Raw genomic sequence first — 12,512 nt, forward strand, 5'->3', positions numbered from 1 at the left:
TTGGGCAAAATAATGTCCCTTTAGATGAAAATTAATTATAATTATTTAGAAATGTTAAGCAGCACTAGTTCCTTTGTGCAGTTATGAAAATCTCTTTCTACTAGTATGAAGACATGATGTGCCTAATGTGATCCTTTCTGTCACGACAATCCTATGGGGTGTAAGAACCATTTTAACAACAGGGATTACAAGTGCCACTTTTACCATTACAGGTATGACACCCCTTGAATTGTATAGTCTAAGCAATATTTTCAACATAGGCTTATTTTTAGTGGCTTCTACTTTTTTTTTTTTTTAATTTTTTTTTCATTTCAACTGTATGTTTACAAATTGGAATAAAAAATTACCACCTGAGTTTCATGGGCTGCATTTAGAATTCTCTAAAAATACCACAAGAAATAAGTACACCCTCTTGTTCTTCCAATATTTTTATTAATATTTTATATACTGTTTCTCAGTATTATTATTGTTATTATTATTGTTATTAATACTAACTGACTTTGATATAATAAACAGTGAATGTAATAGAAACAGGAAATATTTTCAATAATTCACTGCTGAAGTTATTACCATGCCCACAGGCAAAGGAGAAATTTCAATACACCTCAGCAGCAGACAGACAGACTGTGGATAAAAGTTCAAAAAGACATGTGAAAAAAGCCCATATTTCTCAAGAATTCTTCCTCAAGCCAGGAAACCTAATAACGAGCCCAATAAATAAATTAAAGCCTAACCAACCTGGTCTGACCTCATTCCTGACCCTGCTTTGAGCAGGAGGTTGGACTAAATACCTCTGAGGTCCCTTCCAAGCTGCATTATCATACATTCTGTGATGTGGGTGTATTTCAATGAACATGTTTTAAACTGTTCATTGGCTTCTGCCATGCTCCAGTGTTGCTGAAAAACCTGCAAAGAAGGCAAAACAACCATGTCCTAATTGTAAATAAGGATGATAGATCTCACTCCTGAAAAATTTTAGCAGACATTTCCTCAAGCAGACCAGGTGTTTTGCAGCAGCTCCCATGTGTGGAACTTAACAGCAGTTTCTAGACAATGATAAATGGAACTCTTAGAGCTGTATTGCAGAAGCACAAAAATACCTCAATGTTCAGTTCTAAACTGACTTGTCAGTCAGTGTTACACAATTTTTTATATAGAAAGAGAATCTCAATATTTCACCTCTCATTCCTGCAATGATAAAAGCAAACAAACACTCCCACCCATTTCAATTTATTACTGCAAAATTGGTTTGATATTACCAACAGTAACAATGATTATAAAAGTTTGTAGATGCATCTATTTTTAATGACAACAAGCCAGGGAGAAGGAGAACAGATTTTATTATTATTATTATTATTATTATTGTTGTTGTTGTTGTTGTTGTTGTTGTTGTTGTTATTGTTGTTGTTGTTGTTTCATTGTTGCAGTTATTACTATTATTATTACTGCTGTTAATTCTTTTTAAATGTTAACTTGGAGAAGGGTGACAAAATTAAGGCATTGGAAAAAAAATTATCTGCCAAACCATCTGAAAGATGTAGTAAATAGTAAAACCACAATGATTACTACAGTGTGCTACCAACAGCCTGGCATTAACATCTAATCTTTCTCTGACACTTGGCATTGTGCTGCTATAGCAATTGTCTGAATTACTTTTTTTTTTTTAATCATTGACTCTTATGTTCATAAATTATGAGGTCAGAATGGGCCATCAAGCATCTACTGCAAAATAGTGCTTTGGCACTTTCTGTATCAGAGTGAAAGCTCTTGACTGAAGCTAATAGGCTTCAATAAAATTCCTAGAAAATTTTAGACAGTGCTACAGTATACTCTCTGTTATTCCAAATTGATTTATTTGACTTCAGGTAGATATTTACATCTCACCTAATTTTCTAGTCTTTTTTTATAAACTGAGAGAAATAGACACTTGTAAGTTGCAATATATTACCTAGAGTAGATGTGTGAACTAGATTAGATCAATCTTTTCTTAAAGAAGGACCTAGTGACTAGCACAGGTACAGACGTCCACCCTGCAGAAATTCAACTCATGGAAGGTTTCCCCAGGTAGGTTGTTCAGTAGCATATCCTGGTTGTTTAAATTTGTGGTCATTTATTCCTTTCAGCCCTAACATTCTAGTTAAAGGTGCACACTCACAGAACAACTCCTACTGGGTTGGCCTGCTCTTGGAGATAGGCCTCTCTCCCTCCAGCATTTGCCAATCCCTGGTTTTATTAAAAGAATCCACTGTTTTACCTGCCCAATAAGTTACAGAAAGGTCATGCCATTATCTATATTTTGCAATAGCCTGCTGATTACAACATATTTCTAGAAAATGTGGCTGTAAGGATCTTTGCTGTTTTCAGATTTGGGAGATTTGTGCTCATCATTCAAGAGACTGTCCTTACCAAATGCTCTTCAACGTCCTGACCAAGGACATAGTCCTGCTCCATTCTATCTTTACTCCTGGAGGTGGAAAATCAAACACCCAGTATTGAAAAAGTCATAGACTAGAGGACAGGGAGAAGGTAATCTGGTTCTATTTCTCTCTTTAGACTTGAAATGCCTCTTGAAATGTGAAATATGCTTTTCTGACAGAAAAAAACTCAAAAAAGCGTGTTTCCCCAGCCTGTGCAGGAGCTCTAGCTACTACACTGTTAAAGAAATATGATGTTATAAAAAGATGCTATTATTTTATTGTTTTTTTAAGTGAGCTATTCCATGAACAGACAGACACATTAGTGTGAAGCTTATTGGAGAACAAATCTGACAGGCAATTCTGGCTGACATCCACAGGAGGAAGGAGGAAGCAGTGGATGATGTATGATCTGATAAGGAAAAAAGCAATGAATATGCTGTCTAAGAGTCTTGAATGGCTTTGAAAGTGGTAATCTGGTACACTGAAAACCAGGATGTGTTATACAAGGGGACTTAAAATTTTCCTAGTCCTGGTTTGGAAGTTGAGAATAACTCTCAGTTAGTACTGGCATTGCAATGATGTCACATAGTTATGCTTCTAATTCTAGAGAGACTAAAACACTACAAAACCTGGTCCTAAACATGCCTCAGCAAGACATTGTTATTACAGGTTCAGAAGAAAGGCCAGGGTATACTTGTGCAAAGATCTATCTGGTTCTAGACATTTATTCAGCATCTGTCTTGCAACTAAGCTACATGTAGTGCAAATGAGGAAAGAGGGGATGAATGAATTTACGCAGTTAAGAACATTCATAACTTCAATGACATCCCTCCTTCCTTCCCTGAAATAATATATACAAAACAGTATCATGCAGTGACTGTGAATTACAGCACAAATTAATCATCCAGCTCACTGTGCATTTGGTTTCATATGGCTCATAGAAAATCAGGACAACCAGGGTGAATTCTGTCTTGCTTGGCAGCTAGTAGCAACGTCCCTGCAAATTGATTATAACTTTATTCCAAATACATCTTTCCTAATGCACAGTTCACAGGGTCTATTCTATTCTAGACTACTTCTGCTGTCACAGGTGGTTTTGGATCTTTGCATAGGAATTAACACAGGCTTTGAGTGAGCAAAATCAGCCATTCTCATTGTCTCCACTTTTTAAAAGGAAAGGTTGTATTAAAACACCACCTTTCATGGCTTCTGTGCATCTATTGTCCTATGCCTTTATAATGTAAATTATTTATTTGATGATCAAATTTGCCAGAGAAACTCAGCAATATTAGCAGAGTGATTCTCTTTTGAGAATGAGCAGACTGAAAATGAAACCTCCCAAAGGCCTTGGTACTGAGGTCTGTGGTCACTTTGTAATACCAGATAACATTCTGTCATTATGAATTCCTTGGTAATCTTGCAGTTACTTCTTGTTTTGAACCAATCAAGTCTCTTTTGAGAAAAGCTTATGACTCCATGATAATTAATAATTGATGTTATTTTAAGAACATTAAGTTGAAAACCACTGTTTCCCATTAATGACCTTTTACAACCCATCCTTTGGCTAAATTACTCCTATCATAGCATTTCTTCCAGCTACCATGGGGAGTGGGTGTGAAGGGAATCAGTCAAGGGCAACCTCTGCAGTTTAATGATGAGGAACCGTCTTGATAATCTGGCAGTTCCCAGTGCCACCCTGCTGAGCACTGTCAGTGGTGAAATACCAGATTGAGGATTATAGGTAAGATGCTGCTTAACCATGGTTTCACCCTAAGAGTTTAAGAGACATTGTGGTTTGTTGCAACAACACCAACCTATTTTAGAAAAAACTTTTTAATATTTTCAAAATCAAACTCTGATAGGCATTGCCTTTGTCCCTTGTGCAGCCTGAAATGGACCTCTTGTCTTGCTCACTTATAAAGCATGATGGGACTGTCAGCATTGTCAAATATTTTATCCAAATTGATCTTGGTTGTTGACAAAATTCGAATTACATGAAGAATTAGTTAATTCCCTGTTGTACTTTGTCAGGTGAATGAATCCTGGAATGTGGTCCTAAATAAACCAGAAGGGGTGGAAAAATCTGTCTCTGAATAGAAATGCCTGTGCTGTAGCCCATAACTCTTGTAATGCCCCTCAGCCTACAGTTTGAGCTTTTGTATCAAATACAGAATTAATTTCCTCATGGGTAGTGTTTATACAAGGCTATAACATAATGAAAAACCTTACAGGAGCTGACAGAGCTACCTGTTCACTCTAGTCAGGTCAGGTAAACATTATAGGAAAGCCATGCTCTGGAACCACCAAATTTAATGTTGGCTGATCTGCTCTTTGATTTTAGCAGCATCTATAACTCAACCTGAATTTGTAATATGCAGATGAATTGTAAATTTGCAATAAAGTTATCCAGCAATTCCATAATGAAAATTACTTTATTTTAACCATATACATTCATTAAAGGGAGCTGCATTTGTGGATTGCCTTGTGAAATGTTTTGCTGTATTTAAACCACGAGCTTCCAAGTCTCCATCTTCTGACAACATTTTTATTTTTTTCTTTACAGAAAATAGATTTACATGTGATAGGTCTGACTCTCAGAGTTAAATTAATGAATTTCTTATTTGAATGCCTATAATAGACCAGTTTGTACAACAGTAAATATGGGTATATGAATATGGCATTGTGCTATGTAACCTATATGGAGTCTGAGTTTTAGTCATTTGCAGTCCCTAGGCACCTGCATCTCCATTTCCATCTGTTTGAAAGATTTTTTAGCAGTTTGGGGCATGGTTGAACTTTAAGTTTGTCAGAATTCACAGGTAAAGTAATCCTCTATCTGGCTCGTGGGTAAGTTGTTTCTTTTTCTGCTCACTGGTCCTGCTTTGGTGAGCACCCAGAGGATGCTGAGGATACTGAGGTTGCTCTGTGAGCCTGTAATATGAGCCAGGCTGCACAAAATGAGAATTTCTGTCTTTAGTTTGTAACTGATGGTCAAGACACTGATGCTGGATGTGGGAGATTTGTGCTCAGTTTGTTTCCCGTCCACACAAATGAGATTAACTTCTTCTCTCTGGCCTCTTAATAGAGAATTGTCAACCCTCCTGACAACAGGATAGTCTCTGGGGTGATGCTGGATGCATTTTGGAAAAGCAGTGGGGTATAACAGCAGCATTAGCTCAGGATTCTCACTGCTGTGCTTTGCTGCTGAACTTCTCCATCCACAAGACACATCAGTGCAACAGCTCCAGCACATCAGACATGAGACATGGCATCACAGAATCACAGAAAGGCTTGGGTTGGAGGAGACCATAAAGAGTATCCTGTTCCAGCCCTCCTGTCATGGACAGGGTCAGCTCCCAGTAGATCAGGTTGCTCAGAGCCCCATCCAACCTGGCCTTGAACACTTCCAGGGATGAGACATCCACAGCTTCTCCAGGAAATGTGTTCCAGTATCTCACCATCCTCACAGTACAGAGTTTCTGCCTGATGTTTAATCTATACCTAATCTCAAGTGCTTTTAAAGTGGACAGGCTGAAGAGTCCAGAGGACAACAGTGAAATTGGCATAAACATCACCTATGAGGAAAGTCTGAAAAGACTGGAATTATTTAGTATAAAGAAATGGAGATTGAAAAATTTTTATAAGTTAAAGATAGTAAGTATCAAAAAGGTTGGATATTGTTCACTACATTTGTTGTAAATAGTGTAAAATGCAGCAAGGAAGATCAAACTTGGAAAGAGCTTTTTTTTGGGCAGGGATTTTTAAGCACTGAAACAGAATTTATCAGAGTCTGTAATAGTGTTAAAGAATTGCTTAGACAAATATCTCTTGGGAGCAGTGTTTACTGTTGCTGCATTAGGCCAGTATTTTTCTCATACTATGTATAAATGACCCTCCAGTCCTTGTCTTTCAATCACAATGTCCTAACGTGTCTCTGTAAAGCATCCAAAATGCTATGAAGTTAATAACATCTGAAATAAGTACTTAAAATAGGTGTATAAGTATTTAAAATGTAAAGAAGTTATTAAGAGAGCCCTGTATGGAATGCTGGTATTGGCTCTCTTTCCTGGGTAGTGATCTAAGGGTAAAAACGGCTTTAAACTGAAAGAAATTCAGATTATGTATAAGGAAGACATCATTTACTGTGAGGCTGATGAGGCACTGGAACATGATTCTCATTACAGTCCTGGACACTCCATCCCTGGAAATGTTCAAGGCCAAGTTGGAAGTGGCTTTGAGTAACCTGGTCCAGTATCACTGTCCATAGTGGAGGGGTTAGAACTAACCAGACCATTCTATTATTCTGTAATTCTAACAGAGTGTGCTAAGAAGAGCTGTGAATTATAATTGCAAGTAGAATTCAAAAGCTGAAGGTAAAATAAGCAGCTCAGAATTACTGGAACATCTTAGTGAAGACTAGAATGTTTACATGCAGAGTGTGCCACCCAAAGACTTTAGCAAACAAGTGTCACTATAATTTATATGCATCTGAGGCTCTTCTCTGGAAAAGAGATCACTTGCAATTCAAAGAGGAAATACCAAGCATTTACAGGACAAGAGAAAAAGGATCAAATCATACTCATATTGCCTGTACATCTAACCAAACAAAAACATTTGCCGAAGCACAATACAAAGTTCTTTCAAACACTTGACACTTCCCACAAATTCAGAAAAATCTAAATTTTGTTCTTGAATAAATGAGATCTAGAATATATGAATGCATTACAGCACAATCAGAGCAGGCTAAACAAGTAATTTCCACACTCATCCAGAATGCATGATGGAGGTCACCTGAATTTAGTTAATTCGTGCTACATATAGGGAGAAGAGAAAAAGATGCAAAAGTTTTTCATTACTACAGCAAATTGTGACTATAAGAAAGCATCATGCCTGGATAATTCCTTAGGTAACAGAAAAATCCTCTGAAACTTTGCCAATTAAAGATATCACAATGAAATCATACTGATTGTTTTACATATCTATCTATCTATCTATCTATCTATCTATCTATCTATCTATTTATGATACATGCTTGAATGGAAGATTCTATGTTATTTTATATGGTAAAAAATGCCTTGGTTTAATAATTGAAGTCCTAGATACTTTATTTAATCAACACAGCGTACAGTGACAAGTTGCTATTGTCTAAGGAGTAAGGTGAATAAAGGATAAAATAAGCATTATTTAAGAGAAAATAAAAGGACCTGACAAAAAGCAGCAGGCTCTTTTTAAACCTTCACTTCAAAGAAACAGCAATTAATATCCACCAAATTTGAAGGGCTGGGTTAAAGAAAGCAAACTGGGAATGTTCTTAGAAAATGATAGGTTTGGATTTTTAAGTCAGAAGGGTCTACAAGTCATGTGTCACATGAAACTTGCTCAAAACTCAGCTTATTCAGAACTACTAATTGAATAAACCTCATGGAATAAACTGCATTTATTGGAAAAGAAGGTGTTTATGGTACATTCTTCAGAACTGTCTTTTCACTTGTGATCTGTTTATGCCCTTTCTAATTATGGAAATTAGCCCAATCCACTTAATATGAAATCATTTCGTAAAATCATATGCTCTTTCCAGTTCATACCAAATATTTCATAGGCCTTTCGTGTCACAAGATTAAAATATGCTTGAAGGATTTAATTTAATACATGATCTATGTTGACTATTTGAGCCGTCATGAAAATGAAAAGGATACAGAAAAAAATAAGAGTACAAAAATAAAAACTAGAAACTATATTGCAGATAATGGAGAGCTATTCATTCAACATGTAGTTTGTGTCATACCAGCTGCAGGATTTTGAGTCTTATGAAAAGTTAAGTATTAGAAGAGTTAAATATTTTGAATGGTTTTAGGAGTCCACCGCTCTTTATATATGGATTTCTGCAATATTATTATTTCTGCAATATATGGATTTCTCCATCTTTATATATGGATTTCTTCAATTATTCACACGTGAATAATTGAAGTTTCTTCTCTAGAGATTTAGGTACTAAAACAAGTCAGTTGTGGGAAGAAGGCCTCCAGCACAGACAAATTCTTTAGTACATGAAAAAATAACAGCAACATTTTATGGTTATTTACCAAAACTACTTAAATAACACTTCAATGTTAAATCTTCAAAGAGCTACACATACAGTAACTAATTGGTCTATGTACTTCTGCTTTGCTGTAAAATAGGCAAACATTATCTGCTCCCTGGATATTTTTCTTTCTCTGACAAAGTGTGCTTTCGACCAGTATTTAAGTGATAACAAAGTAAAGAGAATTAGAAAACATAAAAAAAGTGCCAAAGTTACTAGCTTTGATAATAGTATCAATTTCTGGGTATTATGCATGTGAATTTAGAATCTGAGTGATCCACTGAGTTGTACAAATCTATAAACTGTGGTCTTATTTTCACTGGAATGGAAGTGTGTTAAGACCAGACTTAGCTGCTGTTTTTCTCAGGAATATAGTGCAAGGATTCACTAACTGAGTGTATACCTAGGCCAGAGACATGGCTGCAGAATTCATAAGAAGATTCAGAATTTATAAAGAAGATAGAAGGATTCAGACCAAAAGAATATAGGACCTATCCTTTTTTAGTATGACTGGAAAATAAAAATTTTATTTCTGAAAAATGCCTGGTATTTTTTTCTATCCCAGTATAGGAAACAAGAAGAAATTGTCAGAGACAGTTCAGCAATTGAGCAACTTGCCTTGGGGTAGGAGAAAGTGGAGGCAAAGTTCTACTTTTTGTCTGAACTAGTCTGCAATGAAGCCTAGAAACTTCCACATTCTAAAAGAATGAACATGACTACCAAACTGCAACATCTGGGTGCTACAATTAAAAGTTGGAGCTGATTAGATACCATATTCTCGTTAAACAAGTTAGCTTAAGTTCCGATGATTATGTCATCTCAGAAAAATATTTATCCCAGGATCTGGGATAAATACACAGATGCTGCAATTCTGCAACTAGCTGCAGCCCCCCCTTTGTATGTACACATGCCTCAACCTCTGCTTTGCACCAGATTTTTTTCCCAAGGCAAGTGGAGAACTTTCCTATGAAATGTTCATTATAATGAACTTTCTTCCATATGCTTGAGAACATTGCAGGCATGTAGGCTTTTACATGTTCACTTTGCTGCCTTCCAGGTCAGATAGTGCTTCCATTTCCTTTCAGTTATTGTAGATTTGGAGGGAATTAATAGGTTTGAATGGCATATTTTATATAACTGTGGTTTATATAAATGTAAAAACCACATAGTTATCAGGAATAACAGATGTTTGTCTACAACTTTTTTCAAAACTTGTTGCAGAATCCTGTCCTGTCAAGGCTTTGTAAGAACAGGTTAGACAAACATCTGTGAATGACGGGACAGATATTGGACCCTGACATAATTCAGAATGTTGGGGTGAAACTAGAAATTTTCAAATGTTTTTTGTTTGTGGGCTTCTAGAACATTCCACTGGAGATACAGAAATATCACAGACTTTATTGATGTAGAGTATACAGGACTTGATCTTAGTTACCTCCCACAGATCCCTTCAAAACAGTTAGCAGTCCTTCATATCTGACTAGAAATTAAAAGTTATGGACTGTGAGAAGGTCTTTTGTAGACCCATGTATCAGTGGTTCTGTAAAACCACTGGACTTTGCTGGGGATTTTATTTTTTTCTTTTATTTTTTGCTTAACCTGCATGGGACAGTCCTGGTGACATGGTTCAACAATGTTTTCTGGGGCAGAACTTTGTCCTGCAGTTTCTCCTGCCACTGTAATTAATCCAATAGCCTTCCCTCTGAATTTATTAACAGGGAGCAACTGACATGGGATAATTAATTGCTTCCCTGAGAAGAGAGATTTTATCAATTTTGAAAACAGGTAGCTAAGTAACACTGACAAAAACCAGCCTACAGTTCTAAGCTGGGTGAATTATTAAAAATGTTGTTTACTTCTTTTGTTTTCTCAGTAGTGACTGTATGGTAGCCACTTTAATAAACAGCTATAAGAACAATTAACTTACTGCTACAGGATATCATAATACAAGTGTACTTAAAGCCTGTATGAACAATTGCTTTTCCAGCATGTAACAGCTTGTCTACACCCTGTAACACTTTGTTATCTGATAATTTTGGTTGGGCTGCTTAGTTTGGATTTCAATGATGCCTAAAAAGGGGGATAGTCAGTGTTATGGACCAAATTACTGCAAACACTTACCCATAAATATAAACCAATTCTTTCCTATTAGAGCATAGGGAACAGGGATAGTGTTGGAACCCTGGATGCTGAGAATTTTAAACTTTCTGTGCTGAAAGGCACAGACCCACAAGAGAATACTACATTTGACCTGAGGCTGTGGAGAAGGCTTCTAAAATTGATTGATAGCACTGGGATTACAGGTTTGTAGTTTGAATAGGAGTGTGTAATATCACATGGTGGAAAACTTAGAGATTAAGATTTAAGAATATAGTAATATATATAAAGGTAAGATGGAGGGTTTAGGGCAGTGGCTGGTCCTTCTACTTCACCTTTTTCTTTACCTTCTTCTTCATGGGTTTGGGTGGTGTTTTGTTATTAGACAGAAAAGTTCACATTGCGGTACACAAGGGCTTAGTTATTTGGTTAAAAGTGAAAATAATTTAGGTGTCATTTCTTAATTGGATAGTTTAGCCTTAAAAAACTTTGTAGAGAAAGATAGTTAGCCATTTTGTACCTTGTTTGTGAAATACTGCAGAACTCACACCTTTTAAGACTGTGATGTAGATAAGAAATAATAAACACTCAGGTGTTTATTATTATTTCTGAACCCGAAATATCGTCTTGAGAGCTTTCAATCCCAGCCTTGACAGAAGCAGAAAAGAAGCCAAAACTTGGCAGGATAGAAGTGCTGAAATGAATTGTCACTATAATTTAGCTGTAAAACATATGAGAAAGTCCAAATACTACAAAGCTATTAACTTCAAAATGTTCAAGGCTAAAATTGCTGTAGTCTTAATAAGTGTTTGTTAGTTAGTCTGTTTTTTCCCAGTACATGAACCAAAATGCATACTGTAAAAATGCTCATTCTGTAACAATTTCTTGTAAATAAAATTTCATTTTTTTATTTGGTTTGGGTTTTCTTGGGGTTTTTAATTGTTTGTTTGGTTTTTTTTTTTTTTTTGCTTGTTTGCATTTAATTTTTTTAATTACCTTTAGAAAATGCAATGTTGTACTGTCCTACTTTTTAATACTTATTAATATACTTATGAACTTTGAGAAACACAGTGAATAGAAGAGCTTTTAAAATGCATTTTGAGAGGAGCATAAACCAACAAAAAGAGAGACAATCATGACAGAGATACAGAGCATAAGAAGAGGGTCAAACAGCAGAGACTAACAGAAACAGAATAAGTTGTAAGCTAACATGATCACTTGCAGCCACACTGCTCAGCAGCCAAGTATTTACTTTGTGTTTGTAGTTCCATTTCAGGTCATTTAATACAAAATTAAACGTGCCATATTCATAAAGCACAGGGAGGTGAAGAACATATTTCCAGAAAAAAATTGACCAAAGTGCTATGAAGAGGCAATAGTCACCAAAGGGAATTGGTGCTGCACTGTTGATCAAAAGGGATCAGGTCTTGCCTTTAGACAGGCAAGTTCATATTACTCACTGGGACTCGAGAACTGCTCAGAGAAACACAACTTAGTCAGGACTGTCAGTCAAGCCTGGAAGATCCCATGCAACAAGGCATCTCGAGGATTTGCCAAACTACAGGGATGGAATAGAAGGGTAAAGAGTTTAGCAGATACAGCACGTGGGATACTGCCTCTCTGTCTTGTCTTAGGCCATGAAGAAGTTGTAAAAATCTTTCATTAGAACAAGTGAGTTTGTATACAGTGGCTTGCAGCCTCATGGAGAATGATCTGTTCTCATAGAAGCAAGACAGAGTGAGGAAAAGAAGGAAAAGAGGTGACATTCCATCAGGAATTCCAACACAGCTGGGGAAGCCCAGAAGAGCAGAAGTTGCTCTGACCTGTATGTTTTTTTGGCTGATGTGTGGGGAGCGGATTCTCAAAAAACAGATGACACAGCTGAATTCTCCTTTTGTCTAGCAGCATCTAACTGA

This window comes from Vidua chalybeata, chromosome 3, assembly GCF_026979565.1.
Source record: "Vidua chalybeata isolate OUT-0048 chromosome 3, bVidCha1 merged haplotype, whole genome shotgun sequence".
In the NCBI taxonomy this organism is placed as follows: Eukaryota; Metazoa; Chordata; class Aves; order Passeriformes; family Viduidae; genus Vidua; species Vidua chalybeata.